Consider the following 23,421-nt stretch of genomic DNA (forward strand, 5'->3'; position numbering starts at 1 on the left):
TTAATAACATATATTATGTGTGTATAGCGTGAATAAAATTTATGTTATGATTACGTTAGTAAATAAATTAATATATTTACGCATTATATAATTCTTATTAAGTATAGATTAGAAATATATAACAAAATTCAAAGAGATAATATGTTTTTAGCAGCTTTGTTTATTCAATTATTATAGAACAAAATAATAATGTGATAATTATACTAAATTATAGTATAGTATATAAGTAAGTTATCGCGTTGACGTCACTCGTGTAACAGTTGATTAAATATGCAAGTCAATAATGAATTCTATAATTCCGTGTTGTTAGACATGCGTTGGTGGTGTAATGGTCAGCATAGTTGCCTTCCAAGCAGTTGATCCGGGTTCGATTCCCGGCCTACGCACACTTTTGCTAGAGACTATGAATCTACTTTTTTATTATAGGTATTCTATTTTTGAACTGCTACAACGCTTACTTCACTTAATGTTCGGCATGAAAACAATCGTTATTTTTATATGGTACCACAGTTATAGGCACCTATAGTTAAACGGTTTAAGAATTTATCTTAAAACAATATGATGTCATTGTTGACATGGGATTATCCAGATATGGATTCTTAGTATAGTGACTCGTGAGTTTTGTAAGATCCAAAGAACTGGGGTCATATAACAATTGTAATTCGCGATTATATTCATATTAATTTTACCACATTGCTTATTATTAGGACTTCTTAAATTCTCTGCAAAAAATAACTATTTCGCTTTGGTAGAAGACTATCCTGCTACTGACCTTAAATTTACATTAATATAACACGCGTTGAAATCTGTTATTGATATTGAGATTAGGAGACTAAAGAAACAGAGCAGAAATAGACACGAGGTAGGTTTATTTTCAATGGATTTCTCTTTGTTCATAGTTGCTAGGAGTAACATTCAGAATTGAAACTTACAGATAAGAAACTCCCGTATGTTACAAAAGTATTGAATGACATACGGAAGTAATTTCAATAATTAAACAAGTCTCGACTCTATCTTACCATTGAGTTTCTACAGCTTAGAAGCGATACCGCGAAAACGTTTCAGAAGTTCAATTTCATCCATGCCAGTTCCTATAATTAAAAATAGTAGGCAATGCCACAAACAAAACACGTTAGTGTTGTTTTGTTTATTATTATTTTTTAGTTAAACAAACGTGACCTTACAAAAAACAGGTGTATACGCAAGGAGGACATTTTAAAATACATACTATTTTGAGTAATATTTATAAGGTCGTAAGGTAGAAAATGGTTTAACATTTGTTAAATGACTTGAAGTTTCCGTAAGAATGACTTCTGTGGGAAGAAAGGAAGTGAAGAATTAGAATTTTATCAAAATAATGAGGTTGCACCACCTGTCGAAGGGGAGAAATATTTTCGCGGAACAGTTATTTTTACGAATATGGAATGCCTTTATGTTTACTCTTTGAAAATAACTATTTAATTAACAGTGATCTTATGGTACTATAATGTGTTTAAAAAGCAAAAATACAATCTCATTCACGTAAGTCAATTTTACATCTAGTCTATGACCTAGAGAATATCGAAATGTATTTAGAAAACGCTTTTGTATTTATTCCAATAGAACCTTAAAAGTCTTTGTATTTTAGAAGAAAGTTAAACTATTCTGTTCTAAATAGAAACCCATAAAAAACTATAGATTATTAAAATTTTACACTTTTTACCTTAAAGTAATAAAATGTTATGTTTTTATAACTCTTTCTATGGCAAAACAAAACAGCCACTGGCCTAAAAACTATAATTGTCACGCAATTGACAAGTAGTTGTCATCTGGCAACATTGTCTGCGTGAAAGCTTTCTCCTTTTCATACATAACATACGTCTTGAGTTATTGACACTATTATTTTTTATTTAAATTTTATTGTTGCAGGTTTATGACTAAAGAGGGGGGGGGGGGGGCAAAGATCGTTACTACAAAGCCACTGGCCTGTACCTAAAATGAATGAATCAATATTTATATCTGAGGTATCAATATCTATTTCCCAAAAGCATATGCGCATTTTCTCTTCCAAGGAATTGGACTCGACCCATAGTAATAGTAGCTTTTTACTACTTAAGACTGAGTGAGAAATGCCCAGAAATGTTCTTTGAATCTCAAATTGGTGAAACGAAATGGGATTTAGCTTGTCTGCGAATGTTACTAGAGCTATTGTCGACCAATCACAATCAAACGCCATTTGCAATCGTTTCGTATTAATTTCTCACCCTCGACGTGAGCTGGGCCGCGTCCTTGTCTACTCAGACATTTTCGGTGTTGGCTCCCATTGAAACATAATATCGAAATATTAATGTTATCCTAATGATATCTGTACTTGTGCGACTGAAATATCCATAGTATTGTTACGAGCTAGGGGATCGGATAGAAAATGCCGTAGATTTCTTCAAGGGTTTCTTTCTTGAAAAATCAATGAGGAATTTATGAGCACAAATTGATTGCAGAAATGTACTTATAACACACATAAACACAGTCACTTATTACTTCACTTATGCACACTTCGCACAGTACTTTATCACTTCGGTGTTTCGCTCTTGTTATCGCATTCAAAACTAAGTGACTAGTCGCGTTTCGGCTCGCTTATATATCCCTGGGAATAATTCTAAACAATATTCGAGAACTTTCTAGGCGGGCTTGCTACTGAGTAGCGATTGCACAATTCTAGAACGTTCGCACTCTTTGTCTCTTTCGAACGTTGCTCCGTCCTTGTCGTACGGCGTTCTAGAGTGCTCGTCTAGTTTCGAGAAAGTTCTGATCTTCTCTCTCTCTCTCTCGTATCATTTCGTCCTTGTCTCACACCTAGAAAGTTCGGTCTAGAATATTCCTTCATCAAAGGGGTATAACTAGGCCTGAAAACGCCTGAAAACGGGTCTCCTGAAAACTGCACCACTCGACTACACATGTTCTGAAACCGACTGAAAAAAGGTTTCAGCTTCCTGAATACTAGGGTAACATTATGAAAATTACAATTTTCTAATATGTGATTGACCCTCTCCTGAAACGGTCAGAAATCATATTACAGCCTGCTGAAAAGTTCTCTAACTAGTGGAAAAATCTAGAAACATTGCAGTCGACCCGTCTTCGTAACAGTATTTACATTAATTTTTACAAAAAGAAAGGTAGGTGTGCTCCTTAACAGCTTGTTTAAGGAACTGTAATGCATAAACACAATGTAGCAATATTTCATAAAGAAAGGGCAATAAGCAGTAAGATGCGAACTATTGCGCATGAGTGGTTTTTTGTCAACACCAATAAACTTGCACCGCTAGTTGAGCGGAATTCAATGCGTCGTTTATATTCTGTTAGTTGGGGCTGTGATCCAATTGTAGAATGACTATACCAATAAAATACCTCACTACTGTACAAAATACTGATGTTCAGGTTTAAAAAATCTAGTTAAAATGATCTTTTCCTAACATTTATTATTGATAGTAATGATGTACTTCTTATTAATAAAGCTTCAATAACTCTTGACAGCCATATTATCAATAGTAACTGCACGAATAATTCTTATATGTATTTTAATTAAGAATTTATTTTGCGAATTATCTTCATGATGGTAACATTCATGTCGGTCGGCCATTGATGTTATTATAGCAGCTAGTGTTGGGTAAGCTTTACCCGTCAAAGTTTTATTGCGTTTAAGGTGAGCTTTTAAAGCGACTTAACGCCGTAAGCTTAAACTAACATAATGTAACACGTCTCACTGATATACAACTTTATTTGCTTAAATACTTATTTTACATAACAAGTTAATAAATACACGGGCCTGTTGTATACTTTATATAGGTACGCGTTTATTTTACAGCATCCTTATCCTGTGTATTTAGTTTTTGCACTTTCAATAATAGACTCTATAATCTAGTATTAAAGATATGTCACACACAAGATATGATTTTTGGCATTCCCAAAAAAAAAAAGAAATTACGTCGTCTAACATAAGTTATGTTTCAATGTCCGAAGTTTGATGTCTTCCGCTTATCCATACATGATAAAAAATTTCCGTCATTGCATCTCGGTCACGTTTTTCCAAAATTTAGTAAAAACTTCAAGATTGTGTTAATCTTAAGTTACGTTTAAAGGGGCCGGCTAAAAGCAAAGCGGGTCAACAAAGGATACCCCAAGATAAATGATATAAGAATTTCAAACACACATTTCTTTAAAATATACTTAGATAAATTTCAAACATAGAAATTGATAAAGAATGTATTTTTATAAAAGTGATTCTAACAAAATAACATAATAATTTGAAGTTGTGTTCGAATAATATTAGAGTGAGACTGAAACTGAGTGAATAGCTACTTTGATTTCTAATTTAATTATAAATGGCGCCAAAGTATAACATTATCGCGCATGCGCTTAAGCGGGCGCAGATGAAACAATATGCCAAAGTGTTGGCGCGGCTTCTATCAACCAAGGAGGTTGTAACATAAAGTAATAGTGAAACTTCCTGAGTGACACAACTTCTTTGGCTTAAACTCTAGCCAGAATGCTTGCTCTAAAAAAAAACTTCTAATGAACAATTAAAGACAGAATTTATTTTTGATTTTAGAAAGTTGTTATTTTGTTTTGAATTTTGAAATTCGAATGAAATGATATGAGTGTCGTGAGTTGTAATAGTTATTATTTAAATGATTACTTATAATGAAAATATTTTAACCAACAGCGCAGTACCGCCCTATGCACCCAGAAGAAAGTTTTTAATTCAATTATAAATAACCCCATCTATTGCATAAACCTATAATAAGTGCATTCTAAATATAGAATTATTTACGTAGAACCTAGCAATAATGTTAAATGTTGCTTAAACTCCGGTTTTACGACGGCGATAAACGTAGCTCAAAGGTAACGAGATATTAGACTTGACATCAAAAGGACGAATACGGTTTTGCTTTAACTCTTCCTTTGAGAATCTGCAGTTATTACGTCAATCGTCAACTTACCAGGAAGATATGATTCTTATATGTTCGGTCAAATGTAAGAGAAAGCTATGTAATGAGAATAATAGAGACTAAAATCTTATTATTAAAGTAAAAATAATGTAAATGTACTAAAACATTTTTAAATTGTAACAGAATCTATTTATGTCAGAGGTTCCAGCGTTTTCTACTGGTAGGTATATATAATCATCATAAAATATCGTTACATCTCAAGGAATCAAGAAGTTACCATAATTATTACGAAGTTGATTCCATTCTGAGCATATCGAAAGTATTAAAGATTGCAAAAATAAAACAAGCCGCCTCTAGCTGCCGTTACGTTTTACAAACTGTTAAATAGTTAAAGACAGTAACTCCTTGCAGAAAATTAATACAGTCGTTTCCTGATCCCAAATCCTAATTCCTAGTTCAAAATCCAAAGATTTAAAATTCTGTTTGTAAAAATGAACCTAGGAGTTCAGGTTTCTCTCGGTATTATTCATCACGAATACAACAGAATGAAGACTATTCGAAGTTTGATATATTTAGTTCGGTAGTGATCAATCTAAAAAAGCGTTGCTACACATCATCGGTTTGTAAAATTTGTAGTTACATTGTTTTCTTCTCTATTTTGGATTTTTTTGTAAATTTCATTGTCACCGTAATCGTTATATATTTACTCTCTATACTTATTGTAGATAATGAAAGATATACGATGCGGCATACTTTAATAAATAAATTGATTTGTTAGAAAAAACTACTACTAAAACTACTACCGTCACATATAATACAATAAATGCAATTTTAAATTAAAATATCGAAATTCATTCCGCATTTTAAAACATACATACGTTGCGAAATGATTCGACACGTCCTCTTAAGCTGAGCAAATGTAATTGCAAATCCAATTACTCTTTGACATATCGTGATATCTCTACTACTTTTTGTACTGCAAAAATAAAAGGCGTTTTAAAGAAGTTTATTCGTACGTAATTAAAAATAATCGTAAGATTGTAGTAGCACTACTTGATAGCCCAAACACAAATTAATAACTCAGACTTCACTCAAAACAGAAATACTATAACAATGTATTTTTATTAATTTATTTATCAATACTTTGTTGCATTACATATTTAGTACATATACATTCAGATAACATAAATTAAGGAGGCGACAGGCGGCTTTATCGCTTTCAGGAATAAAAAATAGTAAGGAGAAGGAGTATAGTCCAAAAAGTGCATAACTAAATCAACAAAAACTAAAATTAAATATAACAACGCAGACTTACACACTTAGAAAACCATTCATTTTTAAGATAAGAAGGAGTTCTGGGATTGAAAAGTACAAAGGATTAAGTACAGAAGATGGCGGAGCGTCAAGTCGAAATCGAATAGGTATTTTATTTGACTAATGGGAAACATGAACAGACACACGAATATATACCATGCCTATGATATTCCCCTATTTTAGATTATTTTTGTAATAACAGCATGTTGCAAGCATCGGTTACAAGTTGAGGACCGTAAAAGAATGTCAACTTATCACCCCATCTCACGCTCAAGTGACGCGAATTGATTGACGAGTAATTTATCAAAATTGGTTCATTCGTTTCGGATTATTCATTTGGTAGATGGAGTTTAATTAGTTTTTAAAAGCGTTATGGCAGAAATATTTAAAAATAACTAAAAGATTATCGCTGTTGAAGAAGATATCGCAAATATTTTTTTTAGCTTGTTAGTGCGTAAATGAAATGGCGTTTAATAATATAATCATTTTAATTCTCTTAGTCTCCAATTTTAGATTATTACATTTTACACAATAGTAATAAAAGATGATTTGGATCTTTATAAGAGTCACTAAAATTAAACGGAAACGAATAAAAATTATATGTAAACAAAAGTGTTGTAAACAACATTAGTGGGTAATTAAGACTCTCCAAAAGCGGTTATTATGTAAATATGTAAACAATTTAAAGGGTTTAGTCCAACTTTCATGAATATATTTTAATCAATTTTGAGAATTGAAACTAAGACTCTTTAAAATCTATTAAAAGATTAATATAACCGATAAAAAAGCGACCCAAATTTTATAATAATTTATTACCATAAGCAAAAAAATTAAATCAATTTTAGAACTATCTCGTTATCGTTTGTCAAACTTTATCTTCAGGGACGATTTATAATGAAATATTGGTTTTAGGTTGCAAGGTCAATACTCTGACTCATGTGTTTTGTTTTTACATAAAATAAATAATTTTACGCCGCAAAGCTGATAACATAGATTCCTTGTAATAGAGGCAATAATACTTTTTGTGTTTGTACTTATAATTGAATCGCACCATACAATAATCTTATATTGAAGTCGACCGGCCGGCGACTGTGATTTAAGTCTCAGTTTATCACGGACATCTTAAGTAGCCTCCTGTTTAGCACACACGTCACGCAACACGTTAACGGGATGAACAATAAGTCAATAGAGTATAGAGGCATAGAACGTTTTGTCATCCAGACTAATATTATAAAGAGAAAAAACTTGATTGATTGTTGCCATTGAATATGCTCTATTATCCCTGATGAACATAGGCTATAGACAATTAAAAAAAAATAGTTCTGTAAGAATATTACGTTAGTATAACCCAAGGTGTGAAAAATACTAATAACATTTTTAAATTGCGAACGCTGCGGAAAGTATTGACAATAGATCAAAGTGACTTTGTGATCCAGTTTTATAGAAGATATCTACAAAAAGACCGCGATACCATATGTGTAAAATATACTATGACACCGTGATACAACCGAGTCATTGCGAGTGGAACCGCAGAGCTAGTTTTATATATTTTAGAAGTAACACTACGCTAATAAGGTCAGAACATTTAGTACGACTTAATAGTATTATTTATTAACTACTAATTTTATAATGCAATTGAAAACTTATTACAAATACAAAACAAGAAAAAGCCGAAATGTTTTGTAACAGATTTTAGAAACAAACACTTTTGAAATATATAAGATATACTTCATGCATCTCCTCGTGATCGAGTAGCCAGCGATATCGTAGCACACAAATCCCGAGGGGATATTCATATAAAGCAAGTAGGTAGGAATAAAAATTACACATAATGTGACAAAATTGAGTCAGTGTGTAATGATAATGTGTAGTGTAGTTTTATTTTCGTAGATCAGGGAAAACGGGCTGGAGGATGTTAAGTGATACCGCATGGACACTTTCACGGCAATTTTAAGAATTGGTACACTATTTTCTTGAAGGACCCTAACTCTAATTGATTCAGAAATACTTCAGTGGGTAGCTCATTTTAGAACTATCTCGTTATCGTTTGTCAAACAAAGTTGACAAACGATAGACATTAGAGTTGGTGCACGGCACAACTGCCTTAAAAAAACGCTCACTTGTAGAACGACAGAATACGAAATTCCATCCTTATCACGTCCGATGATGAATTTTTAGTAGATTCTCTAACAACTATAGGTATGAACTAGAATGTCAACTGAAATAAACCAATACGGACAACAAAACGATTGCAATTTGAATTAATTATGTGATCGTGTTGAAATGGAACAATAAAGGGTCTCCGATGTCATAAAATTTAGCAACAAATAAATCATTTGATTAAGGATATTATGTGGTATAAATGGGACGAGGGACGTTAGTACTTGACACACATACGGAAAATGAAAGAGTTGAGAAAGTTCACTAACAGACCCTTGAACTTGTCGCTGTATTATAGAGTGTTCCGGTAAGGGTCTGCTCATATGGTGGTTGCACTGCCATGACCGTTTTGAAGTAGCAACGCGCAATAGCTTTAACAAGTTATAATACATGAGCCACCGCAGACCCGACTAATCGTAAAACTTGTTAACAAAACAAATTAATCTTAAACTGTAGATAATTAACTCTATCATTGAAGTACAGTGTCTCCCACTTAATTAAGACTGTAAGTAGTGTTATTGGACACGTTCTTATGTTAATGCTTTTCAGTAAATTAGGTTTGTTTCAAACTACTTATTAGTCTTAACTTAGGCTAGATCATAATGTTAAATTATGTCTTTGTTCAAAGGTAATTAAAAAAGAAAATATATACAATATATAATTCTAGATTTGATGCCGCAACGACTTATAAGGAAATTTCTGAATTACCCTTAATTCAGAAATGAGACCTAGGGCTCAGAATGTCCTTTAAATTATCAGTATATATTTACTTAAGCAGACAATTTTGTGAACGAACGTTAGCAATTATAGTTTTAATATTACAATTTTCCCCTATGCTACTGTAAATCAATAAATCCGGCCACATGGAGTACTGTTTCCAACTTTGGGAAGCACCTCAATACCAGGTCCTTTCTTTTGGCCGCATTCAACGCAGAGCGGCTTGAATCGTCAATCGCCTTGTTCTTTTCTATCGGCTAGATTCCTTGGTGTTGTTGAGATGTAGTCGCTATTCATCTTCTATGGATTTTTTTCTAACCTGTGGTTAAATTTCATCAGTCATCGGACGTCAAGATAATGCGAAATTTCACCCGTTTCACCTAACGTCAGGCATACCACGACAGAGCGCTTATACATTTCTTGCCGCACCTTTAAGGACGGGAACGAACTTGCAAATCTCCAGGTGTTGCGTTGTGTCCATGGGGGCGATGAACACTAAACTATAACTGACCCGTCCTCCTGTCCCATAAAATAACGTTTTATACTTAGACTCAGAGGCGGATTTACCCGCAGGCTGAGTAGGTTGGAGCCTAGGGCGGCAGATTTTTGGGGCGGCAAATTCGGAGTCCGAATTTTTTTTGTAAACTTATGAAACTGTAAAAGATTTTGACGTTTTCTGATGTTTAAAGAAAGAACTGCAACAATTTTTCCCGATGACTTTCCACTCCACTAGTCATTGTACATTTGGTGTAGCAAAATTTCATATTCTATAGTAAAACAGCTAGTTCGCCGCCCCTCAACCAGTGATCCACCTCTGCGCCCTCAGCTCACACTTTGTATGAGTGAAAAAAGCTAAATTCCTGAAAATGTACTTCACTCTTCTCCCTAACAAATTATACATGACAGTCCCACTACTGGTTGGCGGCTGTGAACTGGATGGTTTTTGTATAATTATGTGTTCAAAAATCAAACCTAAAAATGCATTTACGCGTAATTTGGAACTGTTGGTTTATAAAAGAACCTAGGGCATGACAATTGTAGAGGCGAGGGCGGCACACTGAACAGCCTTGAAAACGTGTAAATCCGCCACTGCTTAGACTAATAAAATTGTATTCCATCGTCGTCTACTCAACATAGCGATAAACAAGTGAATACTTCAATGAAAAAAAAGTCTTAAACCGTAAGATATGGTAATGTAAATGTATAGTGTGGACACTACTTATTTTTAAGATCTAAGACTAGATTTATGATTGATCCTTGACATTGATCGCTGTATGCGCGTGAGGGAGACCACACCTATATTTAGCCTATTTCGCAAACACTTATCATACAAATGTTGACCAATAGTTTCAGACAAATTAAGGTCAATATTATGGTTTACTTCGGAATTTACATAATTAAATTATTAACACTGATTCTAGATCTGAGTTGAGACAATGCTGCAATGATACAGGGACACAATTACTTAATTTATAGTGATATTCATTTATCTAATAATTATTACTTGTAAATGAAATGTTTCTATATTGAAATTAAATAGCACTGAATAAGAAAAATCTTTTGGTGTGTAGACAAAAATTAATATTTATGAAGAATTTTTTTTCCGACGTTTTCGGGAATGGTACGCTCATTTCTTTAAGACACGTAAGTTATAACGGATTTAAAATACTTCTGTGTGTGGCAGAAAGTTTAAACGTTGTGTTGTGGAAGGTCAGGCGTCAACATGAAAAGGATTTTGCTCATGTCATTTTGCTGAGTCCTATTCTTTCTTGTTTCCTATTAGTTCTTGAGAAGACATACGGTACTTTTATGACCATCACCTATATGAAATATTCCTTATGTTTCCATTACATAATGTATAATTTGTTAAAGTAAGCAATATCAATGGGACAACTATGTATATTTGTTACAAAATAACGGAACTATGCACTATGATACCACTATCACGTCCGGTGTGCCCAAACGCATTAAAATTGGTTCCTAACATTTTTTTTTACCGGCTTCAAATAAAAAACGAGCCTATTTTCGTGGTCCTTATTGTAATATCAAACAATTTGGTTAGGATAATTTAAAAATGTTCTAATTATTCAAGCGTAAATAACTAAAGGTTTCACTTGTTATTTTAATAAAAAATATACTTTAATTAAAAAATGACTTTACTTTATTAATTATAATCTTTATAATATATACAAAAACCGCATTATTATCGGAACTTACAAATAACAGTGGCAGACCAGATGCGGCAAATACTGAGTCATAAAATGTTATTAGAACGCATTAACATAATAATATAACTCATTTAGATTTACAAAAATATATTGCTAAAAAGCAAAATAAAGTGAAGTAAGCAGATATCCGGGTCAAATGAATTAGTCCTATGTATGGAATCGCGCACGACAAATCAGAAAAGGGGAGGATAAATGAATGAATTTTATAGTACATATATATGATTTTTTATTTTAATTACAAATGCGAATACCTACTACAACCTACTGCCATCTGCCATGCAAAGGAACATGACGAACAATAAAATACACTATTTTATGTGACCAGCACTTATAGGCAAACATAACAAACGCCAAGAACACTAATACATCGATTCATAAATTATAAAAACTAAAGGATATTTGATTTAGGTATAGGTTTTTATACAATCCGCGACATCCAAAGCATTGTCTTTCAAAATAGAATGTAAAAATTACCCTTTGGAATGTCAGTCGGCTGGGTTGGGTATTTAGTTGCATTGTCTCACATTATATGTTATATGTATATTTGTTTGTTTAGTTTTATAATTCTGTTTTTAAATAATTTTATTTGTTAAAAATGGTTTGTTTTCTTCAGTGTATATATGATTTCATTTCGTTTATGATTACAGAACATAGAAATCACGTCGTTAAGGTTTTCACACCATTTTGAAGAAATTGTATGTTTATAATATGTAAATTGTAAGTTTCCATTTAATTTTAATGATTCTAAATCATCAATAGACCTCATAACATCCATCATAAGATTCCTTATTAACCTTCGCAAGTTCAAAGCGAGTTCCGTGAAATCCGATCGTATTTATCTAGTCCTAGTTGAAAGATCAATCAACGTTCATTACTGGCTGGTTGCTAGGCAACATTGACATTTATAGATGATACTTCTACTATTATTGATCGAGTATGGATCAAGAATTTTTGGCCCTGTTTTGCTGTGTTCTATGATAAGCTAAATACTTTATAATTGAATCGTTGAATTTCGCTTAATCAAGGTAAAGTAAATTGTCTATGCGATTTTTTATTGAGGTTTGTGTTGTATTAATATGAATAAAATAGCAGGTTAAAATCGATAACTGTTAAATATTTAAAAAAATAATATAATAATGCAGACACTAATAAGACCAAAACCCATTGCAGTTACGAGAAAGATAAAAACAAAATAGAATCTAACAAAACAAAAGAAACCCTGCAACCGAAATTTTAAAAAATCGTAATAATAATGAGTATAGTTGCAACTTGAGTTTGGACACTCATTTGTAATCGATCCCAAAACTAACAATCTCTCATTATGCCTATTCACTATTTAACAATAAACCAAACAAAATCATAGCAAAGAGGTTATAATTAAAAATGTCATAAACCCCGCGATTGTCGTTATGAAAAATTGTTCTGTATCATAACCAATTAAAATGTACATTAGCTCAGCAGGAATCTACAAAAATAGACATTCTTCCGCATGTTAAAGGGTGAGTAATACAATGAATTTTAGACTTTGAGTCGCTGTTAATACGATCCAAATTATTTCTTATTGAGTCATTACTAAGCTCGGTAATGATTAGGTCATGCATAACACTAATGAATAGGCTGTAATGCGACCATTTCTCTGGCAATGGCTTAGCACATCATTTTTCTACCCTTACCTTAGCGTTTTCTTCTCATGTATTAATTTTATCGTAATTTAAAAGCAAAATCTCATGAGTATTACATCTTCACAAGCTTAAGGACCTATCCAAACTCCAAAAAAGTACATTGTTTCTTTCGATTTTTTTTCATTGTTTCTTGATGAGGGCAAATGGAAAAAAATATTCAAATGGAATAAAATATCAAATATCATTCGATAAAAAACATCCAAACATAGCCAATTTTTGACACTTCTAATACATTTTATGACGAAAATGTTTATACAACTTGATTTTGAAATTTACACGATATATTTTATCACAAGCCAATTATTAATCCATTTCAGGAAAAAAATATAAAATCTTATTAATTTAATGGTTTACATAACTAATTGTTATTACGGGCCGGCTTCAGTGCTTCATTGCGCACCGCAGTCCACCCCGAGACACTGCCACAACAATTCGTGCTGGGATAGGGCCTTAAGAACAAAACAAAACTTATAATAATTAAAATCCGTCAGCTGGTATTAAATAAAATTTTGCGTTACGAGTGAAGTCTGACCTCAATTAGGTATAGGTGAATAATATAAATAAGAATGGTTACTCATTATGTAATGGTATTGATATTTGATAATCTACATTACTTCCGGTGAGATCAAAGTTGAATCAAAGCAAAAGTTTTGTCCACTTGAAGATTACGAGGTAATGTTATTGCAATATGAATGCAATGAAATGAAAATTATAAATGATTCTTAGCTATATATACCATGAGATCAGTCATATTTTTGATCTGGCATTAAGTTAAACGAATCTTTGAAACCACACATACTTTTTATTAAACCACAGTAATTAAACAATTTGTTGTTTTCTTCGGCAATTAATAGTTTTAAAGCACCAAAATATTGTTGAATACTTAATGATGTGAATAACAAGCGAAAGTTAAAAACAATGAGTGTGCAGAGATGAAATGTTATACGGTGTGATACTAAACATTCAAATCAACAAAATTATATAAGCGACTCATGAGAACATGAATGGCAGAACAAAACGCTGTGTTTTCTATTGTATGCAGATATGACAATGTGCATGCGTGTACTGAAACATAAAATTAAATATATTGTTTTCCAATGAAAATGTGTGGCTAGTGAAGCGTAGTGTAGTTCTTATATGTTAAATTAGTGTTGAAGTGTATCCCACCCATACCCATTAAATATGTTAGTTTTTACTAATAAGACGAATATAGTACGAGTGGTTTCAATAAACAGTTTGAAATATAGATGTTGTAGATTGATTCATTATGACAATTGACATCTCAAAGTGTCTAAAATTTATTAGTCAAGAGCAGTGTTGGCCTAGTGGCTTCAGCTGCGACTCTCATCCCTTAGGTCTTCAGCTGTGCACAAATGGATTTTCTTGCTCGAACGGTGAAGGAAAACATCGTGAGGAAACCGGTTTGCCTTAGACCCAAAAAGTCGACGGCGTGCGTCAGGCACAGAAGGCTGATCGCCTGTTTATTATTTTTTACAATATAGTCAGACTACATGAGATTAATAAAATCTGATTCTACAATAAATTGATGTTGTCTGAGCAAAAACACATAAAGTTATTTATTTTTATCTTCTCGGCACTTTGAAATTTTGTTGACCTACTAACTACCTACTATACGCACGTATAGAAGTAAGTACGTATACATGCAATGTAAGGGCCTTAACTACATATAACTATTTTTCATTTTAATTTAAAAAATGTGTTTGTAAATAAATAAATAACTACCTACTATATATATATAATTCCTGAACTTATACTCTATTTTACTTAACACAATATGTCTAATTTGTCTTCTATGTACGTTCTCGTAGGTCAAATATAGGACTCGGTAAAATTATGAACACGTTGTATTTATAAATTTCATCATTATGTTTAACCGTGCACAGCCGGGTCTTGTACCTCACATTCATGCTGCTATCAAAATAATTATCAACACATATAATGCTCAATAGCTTTGCTTCAGTGAATGTATTTGAAAACAGAGTAAAATACTTATTCAAAAATGCATTTTTGCTGATAACGAATGTGTGAACTAAAGATAAATAGGTATATCATAAAATGTTAAGACATTTTAATATTATTTAGTACATATTTACAGATTAAATTAAATGAGTTACGACGCTTAAAAGGTTTACCATGTTTGTGACTTTGTTTAATAGAAGTAATAATATTAAAATATATGTGAACACTTGGGGACCAGACAGATTTCTCATCCACTTGATGATAATCTTTTGCGACACGCATCTATTCATTTCATTTAAATTTATTTGATTAACAGAATAATATAATAAAATCGTAATATGTACCTTAAAAGAACAGCTGTGGTTTGTATAAATGTAACTATAGCAGTCCTGTTTAGGAACACGACAATTGCATATAAAAGTTTTTAGACTTACTTATTATGTTGGTTAACGATAGGCTATCTAAAAACTGACTATTATTAACCTAAGGTACAGTAAAAATCTCTGAAGTAATAATTATACATTTCCAAGTTGATTCTTAGCAGTAATATCATATTTCGTGTAATGAAAGTTAATAGTTGTCAGGTGTCCCCCTTATCGCCTCAGCATTTATTGTATCACTTGTTGTCTTATAACATGTAAAAATTATAATCTATTGTTAAAAGCTGTTATATTGGTATGTCAGTATATATTTTAATTACTTATTATAATGATTTCGATACTTAAATTTTCGTAGATATTTTTTCAGTCACTGGTTTAAGGTGTGTTATAAAAATTGTGAACAACAAAATATCACGTATTCCAATTGGACCGCTTATATCGGACGAATAAGAAAGTAAAAATAAATACAAATATAATTCATTATTAATGTACAAACAGCTAAATCATGAAAATGCATGAAGATATTTTTTAGTTCTGATTTCTCAGTTATCAATGAGTTCCGTTAGAAATCTTCTAAAAAACTTTCCAAGTAATACAATAACACAGATAGCGATAGGAAAATTCTAATATACAGTATAAAATACTGGATTCTCACGGTACACTTGTAACTGTTCTAAGACATTAATCTCATTTTAGTATTCACTCATAGTCTTATGATTCCAAGAAATTACAATTACCGATTTGTACTATTTACATAATTCTTCTATAATAGCTATTTGAATAATATAAGTATTATAATAAAGTACCTAAAGTTTAAAGCGAAATTATTTTGATGCATGTCAAAAAGGAGAATCGCATCGCAATCGAGAACTTTTATTTAGGAGGATCTGTGTTGTGTTTGTTTTTTCATAAAATCTATTTTGAATATCAATTATCATCTTATTCATCTCAAGATCTCTAAATAGTGTATTTCCCACACTCAATTAAGAATGGCATTCGAAGGTTGAGGAAAACCGCGACGATAATTTAGTTAGCTTTTGATGAAATTGACGTCTGATTTGCTGATTTCACTTTCATGTACGTCAATATGGATGACCATTGTAATCTCAGTGCGTAAGATTTCCTGAAAATGTAATCAGATGATCTTCATTTGAACGTCTCATCTTTATTGTTTCTGGAGCATTGCCACATGAGAATTTCCTAGTAAAAGCTAACGTATCTTAAAAAATCTCAAACAATTGTCACGTACGCATATGAATCATGTTTCTTAAATGACACAATCATTCTGTATTCTCCAAGGACTAACGCTAACATATCAAGTGCTTAAAAACATTAATTAAGGTTACAAAACGGACGGCAAGCGTCAGAAAGCTCTATGTGCAAGTTTATTTTTCATTCATACAAACGACAAATACAAGTGTCCGACTTACTAACACAGATAAGCCGATTTGCGATTACATTTGAAACTGGTTTTTATTTCATTGAATTAAGATTGGTTTTAGATAAAGCGTCTAATAACGTTGCACATGGGGTTATAGTAAACAGCGAGGAGAAACGCCGGCGCACAGTTCGCAGTCAGTTACTGATAGTTCATTGGAGAGCCGACATTGTGTGCACGCGCCAGCCGCCCCGTCAATTCGATCGAAAAATAACCGAACACAAAAAACTTTCGGTGCCCCACAGGGGTGCAGTTTGAGTTCAGTGAATTTTAATTTGTACTTTTATATTAATTGTGTGCATCGTTATTAAGTGAATTGTTTCGTGGTCCATATGCAGATGCTGCATCGTACGGTGAGTGATTTTGAAATATTTCTTGCACCGGCATTTGAATGGTAGCATTGTTTAGGCGGGAGGTCTTTTTGCTCAGATTCAGCATCAATAGCACTTTCATCTCGCTGTGCTTTATTTACAAGTTTATCAAGTTCTAATTAAGGAGCCGTAAACGCGTTAATGTTGGCTGTAAAGTTTTACGAGTTTAAACTCGAAATGTAAATTTTATCTCTGGATGGTAAACATTGTACTTGAACTTCTATACATGTAGTTTTGTTTACCGTACTAGTTTTATCGTCTCATTAAATTTGTATGGGAATTTGCGATAACCTATCAAATAAATAATAATAATATCAACTCGTTCTATCAATAACTACGTGTCGGCTTTCTTCCTTAACCACTTTAAAATTATTGACTTTCTCTAAAAGATAAATATACTTATCAATCAGTTTGTCTATTACTAATAATTAAGTAGATGTTATTAATAATCAACTAGTTTATGTAGTATAGTAACTTTACAGTATTAAAATTTAATGTGATCAAAATTTCAATCATTATATCATTAAAGTAAACAAATAGATTAGTTATCATAAGTGTCCGCGAATTTTCTATTGTAAACCTTGATATTGTATTGTGAATCGCAAAGTTTTATCTTATCACTCATTAAAGTTTATCTAATGATTAAAAAGCCAGTATCTGGATCTTTTCATGGCAACAACAAAGGACAAGGCGCATTACATTGATAACAATTGCGTTTCTTACATCAATTTACATTCGTAAAAACGTTTTAAATCTCATTATTAACTATTTTGTAATATTTTAGGTAACATTTAAATAATTTTGTTGACGTCCGCGGCTTTTTCCCTATCTATTAGACAAGCTAACGCTCTTTTAATATATCTTAGAAAATAGCATATAAAGTGTATGCCTTATTTCTGACCGTACCTTGTCGCGTTAGTCCATTACTAAGTTTTATCACATTTATTTCATCAATTAAAGTAATGTTGAAGTCAAGTTGGGTCGCACCAGTCATATACACCAATGACAATATAAACTAAAACCAGGACGTACTAGGGGGCAAGTTGAAACTACCCATAACTGATGTGCATGCATGTCATGAAAATGGATTAAGCAAAAGAGGTATGTCAGGACCGTGGCAAGTGGAAAACCGTGGTCTCTGCTCTTCGGGATAAAAGCGTGAAGATACATTTACGCATTTTTTGAAACTTAAATATTCTTTGATGTCAAAACCTGATGTTTAACTGAGACTATATGCCGACTTGAAATTTGCAGCAGGGTTTTCCAAAATTCTGGGTTTAATTTACTTAATGGTTATGTAATTAACAAGTTTTAGGTATCGAAATGTTTAAATATATGAAAGTGTTGTTTCTAGATTTGGCAACACAGTATACGGCGATATGTCACGTACCGTCGAAATCTAATCATCACTTTTAAATACGTTGGAAATAATAGTTTATTTGTAGTTTTTAATTATAATAATTAATTTGTTTCCTTTTTATAGTATGTATTAATATTTAAAGTACTAAATAGTCTGTAACGTATAGGCCTAGCTTGTATGACCTAAGTATGAATAATTTCGGTTAGCAGAAAGTCAGTAGGCCATAGAACTTTGTAGTTTCTATGAGACTGAATAATTTCCTACATATTTAATTCAAAATGTACATATATACAAGTAGTCCTCCATACCTAGAAGAAACTTATTTTTTCTTTCCATACCACCATGTTTGGTAAACGAAATTTTGCTTGAAGTCATGTAGGCCATTAGTACAATTTAATATAAGCCTGGAGGCGTTAATAAAATTAAAAGAGCGATAAAGTCAAATCATACATTGAGTCAACAGCAGTAAACTTTATTTAGTACAAATTCAATTGATTTTTAAGTTAGGTTGAAAAGTCGGTCAAACAAATTGTTCCGGGTTCAAGTGCCGGTTGCTGTTTGGAAAAAGTGAAATTGTTCTTAAAACACATATTAATTATTTGGACGAAATGGACCTATGTGCATAGGCTCAACGACATTCCTTTGTTTAATGTGAAACAATTGAAAGTTTACGTCACAAAATACCTGCGATAGCAAAAAGTACATTACTTAACAGATTTTTTTCTGTTTTTATTTCAAAGTCAATCATGCAACGACCATTCATTTATTCACCTTAACACTTAAGTTCTGGGTAGAATAAACTACAAAGTAAAGTGTCCATATGGTTTTTATAAGATTTATTACATAATTTTAATTAATTGACTGTTGCGTTGATGGATGAGAGTCTAGCACTATTGACTAACTTTATTGCAACCCTTAATTGTAATAGAAAACTTAGTACAAAACACTTGGGATGGAAGTGGTATTTAGTTATTATATAATTAAGAAGGTACAAATTCATCATACTCTTAATAATAAATATGATAATGGTTAGTTGAAGTTGGAATGGAATGGATGTTCTAAAGTAATCCGTAATAGCCAGAAAGCCTTAAACATCAGTATTCACAAGAATTACCCGTGTTAAGGTGCGAACAGATCTCCCATTTGTTAAAATTATGTGACCATTTGAAAGATGAAAGTTATTCCATAACTTGTCTCTTGCAAGTATTTGAACAGTTTCAACAAAGTCGTCAAATCGAACGCTTTTCACACATGGTCTATGACAATATTTGTATTTTAAAAGTAACTTCCAGAGCAAATGTTGGGAATAACTGTACCGGGACAAAACGTGTTAATTTAATGTCCATTAGAGAAACTACAAGACAAGGCACAATAGTTTCGAATTTTACTATTGAAATATTTTGATGATAATGGCAATGGCCACTAACCACATTTGCAAAGAGTTATTGTTGTGCTCACGTCGATATATATTATATAGTATAGGAGAAACTTGGCCTCACTAAACCATTGCAAATTAGAATATATAGAATATTCACCAATTACATCGTTTTTAATCTAACGAATTTTTATTAGATTGTCTATATACATTTTACAAGGTATACATTGTAAATAATAGTAATATAATTATATATATAAATGGTAATAATACTTAAATTTATTGCTTATCTGAGGTAGTGAGAAATGTATTTTATTTGCCTGTGACTTCCCATGTATTGTGTAGAAAAATCGAGAATGTGTAATAAAAATATAAGCAATTCAAAAAATTACATGATAATATTTTAGTTTCATACAACAGACATGAACGTGTCTGCATTCTCGTAGGTGTGAGAATTTGGTACCTTTGAAGTTCAAGAGCTTTAATAAATTAGGCATGGTTCTAAAATGCCTAAATATTAGTTGATTAGAACGTTGCTTAATTCGTCGTGATATTTGGCTTATAAAGGTCAGACATTCACCAAATTTGTTAATCTTACTCGGTATGTATTCGTTAAGTTGCCATTCCATTGTCAACAATGTTTCTTTATGTCAACTTGTCAACCAAAGTTAATGTTTATTAATATTAAATAGCTAACATTAGTTGCTAAACTGCAATTACTGGGATGTCCCAAAATATGTTGTAAGAAACAGTTGAGGGGAATTTTTAGTAACATTGTTAAAAAATATTAGATACTACATATGTTTTAAGATGTTTCTAATTTTTATGTTGTTCCAATAATAAATATCATTTGCGTGTTCCAATTGTCAGTAAAAATTTTCTATATAACACTTTTATCGTCCAATGATCATTTCGTTGCTACATACTTGTTAAACTATAATAAGCTATTTGGCTAATGACAGATAATAATGTCATCTGAAAACGTTTTTACTAGATTATTACCTACGCTCATTTCTTGAAGGCTTCGAGTATAGGCTGCATAACAGTATGAAAAACCTTACAGCGCTCCTGGTGGGACGCACTATTGTTTCGAAGCGTTGAGATAACTCGTATCGAACAACTCAGTCATGATAGAGAGAGTGCAAATTATTTTGGGGTGCAATTGCACTAAAAATGTCATAAAAATGAGCTTTGTGTGGGAGATTTCCGTAATGGGTGATGCCTACTATTTTATATATTTAAAATATTTAGAAAACCTATAAGGAAACGGCAAAATCATTGTACTCCAACTAGTTGTATAGGAAATTAATTTATCATTTATTGGTAATTTGATTTATATTGAGCTTGGTACGTAACCGATAATGTTATTTAACTAGAGTAATAATTCTATTTCTCATACCAGTAAATTGAAGATCTAGTATATAATGAACTTTCAATACGTAAAGCTATTACTGCGGCTTTGCTCGCGTAGAGATCATGGTATTAACTTTATCAATATAACTAATAAACCTTAGAATTTTACGGCTTTAAGTTTTTTTTTCTTAAAATAAACGGGATAAAAACACGAAAACAGTATTCTACACTTCATCTTATTTATTATGTTTTTCCATAAAATATCTCTACAACAGTTATAATAAGTTCTGTTACAGTTAATAATAGAAGCTATGCAATCATCAATTGACAGATAACAGTTAAAATGTTAATTAAGTTTTACTTTAATAAGTTAAGACGTTAATTGACGTCTAGAATAAACCGGTTCAGTACATCAAAACTTTTATCTTTTAAATTATAATGTTTGGGTATATAGGCACTAAAATATCCACAGACAAGGAAAAACCGTATAAAGATTAAGTTTTGTTAAAATTACAAAAACACTTTACCTCGTCGTATTAGATTAACTAATTTCATTAAGGTATTTGTTTATCAATAAGGAAACATGATATACACATCACAAATACAAGATACCTATGTAAAAAATACATGTAAAAGTTATAAGTATAGAAGTGTCCTTAAATACATCACAGATAAGAATATTGAAATTCCAATTCTTGAAAGGCCGGCAACGCACTTGCGAGCCTTCTGGCAATGTGAGTGTCCATGGGCGGCGGTATCGCTTCACATCAGGTGTGCCTCTTGCCCGTTTGCCTGCTATTACATTAAAAAAAACACACATAATTAAAATAATATAATTCTTATAAAATTATATTTCTAATTGAATGGGATTAAAGACCAAACTTATTATATAATTTATAATTATTAATAGGCTTATAGGTCTCGGAGCCATGGACCTTCAATTTAAATAAAACCGTAAACAACTTTATTTTTTTTAGTGCTATTTGTAAGAAAAAATATATATGCATATGTAAAATAATAAATGGCACTGGAAATTTCTTTATGAACCATAGAGCCTAGTGACGTTAAGAATTTTAACTTTCCCTTTTCTGGCTATTAAATAAACAAGGAGAAAACGTACGGAGCGTCTCAACTCTCAATATAGTTTCCGTTGCGATTACTCAACACATTAAAAAAAATGGAAAAACCTTAAAAACTTTCACATTTTAAATAACTATCCCTTTAGCGCTCAAACTCACTATTTAGTTCAGCTGACTGCATAACGCGCATGCGCCCAAGCGGGCATTGCCGTAGATAAAAATTTGTGGTATTTGCGTTCAAATATCAAACAACATTTGCATAATTTTATTGTTTTTTTATTATTAGTTGAATTTTTTATTTTACTATTATACAATCGGTTTGAAATTTTTGAAATCCAAATTTAACGATAGACACATACTATATTTTTACCTACACGTAACAAAAATGGGCACAACATATAAAATGCTTAATGTCTGTTCCAATCACAACCATATTATTTATTATACATAGTAAGTTTGTGGTTATTTGTAATTCCCGGGTTTTCTTGACAGCTCCCGCGCAACACATAGATTCACTAAGTTCCGCTTATACTCTAGGTAACAGGAATATTGTTAAACGTCAGTTTGAAAAGTGTTAACATTTTATTCCATTTAATAATATTTGACAACTACAGACAACATATGTTAATATAAAAGCTTAAATTCTAAAAGCCTTTTGAATATCATAATTTATTGGTTGACATAAAAGTGATCTTCGTACTTTTCATACAAGAAATAAACTGATTATTTAATTTATATTTATCGTGAGACATTTAAATCTATTAGAACCGTTGACAGTTTTATTTCATCCCACACAATAGTTGATAAGGTATCTTCAGACTACACAGTACAGAATATTTAAAAAAAAATTCAAAGGCGATTTCTTAAATATTAATTACATTACATCGAATGTATATCTATTTTTTTAATATCTTTGAAATAAATATAGCATTTTTAACACAATAAGGTAAATTTATCACACAATCAACATAGTATTTACACATTGTTGATACCTAATAACTTAGTAATTGGTAGGTACACGCAAAGAATGGGAATACTATTATCGTAGACTGTGGAATG

The 23,421-nt window shown here is 31.7% G+C and overlaps 1 protein-coding gene and 1 non-coding gene across 2 annotated transcripts in view; both read left to right on the forward strand.

Annotated features, from left to right (window-relative positions):
- The first annotated feature begins 314 nt into the window (after window positions 1-314).
- Window positions 315-386, forward strand: Trnag-ucc. Its single transcript has one exon. It is a non-coding gene; the product is annotated as a tRNA-Gly (tRNA).
- Window positions 387-16,993: 16,607 nt separating this feature from the next.
- The window catches only part of LOC123711343 (facilitated trehalose transporter Tret1-like), a 53,223-nt gene continuing 46,795 nt past the window's right edge, over window positions 16,994-23,421 (forward strand). Inside the window, exon 1 of the mRNA XM_045663879.1 lies at window positions 16,994-17,177. The gene's annotated coding sequence lies outside the window, so the exon portion shown is untranslated. The remainder of the gene's footprint in view (window positions 17,178-23,421) is intronic.

Source organism: Pieris brassicae, chromosome 6, assembly GCF_905147105.1.
Source record: "Pieris brassicae chromosome 6, ilPieBrab1.1, whole genome shotgun sequence".
NCBI classification, from domain to species: Eukaryota; Metazoa; Arthropoda; class Insecta; order Lepidoptera; family Pieridae; genus Pieris; species Pieris brassicae.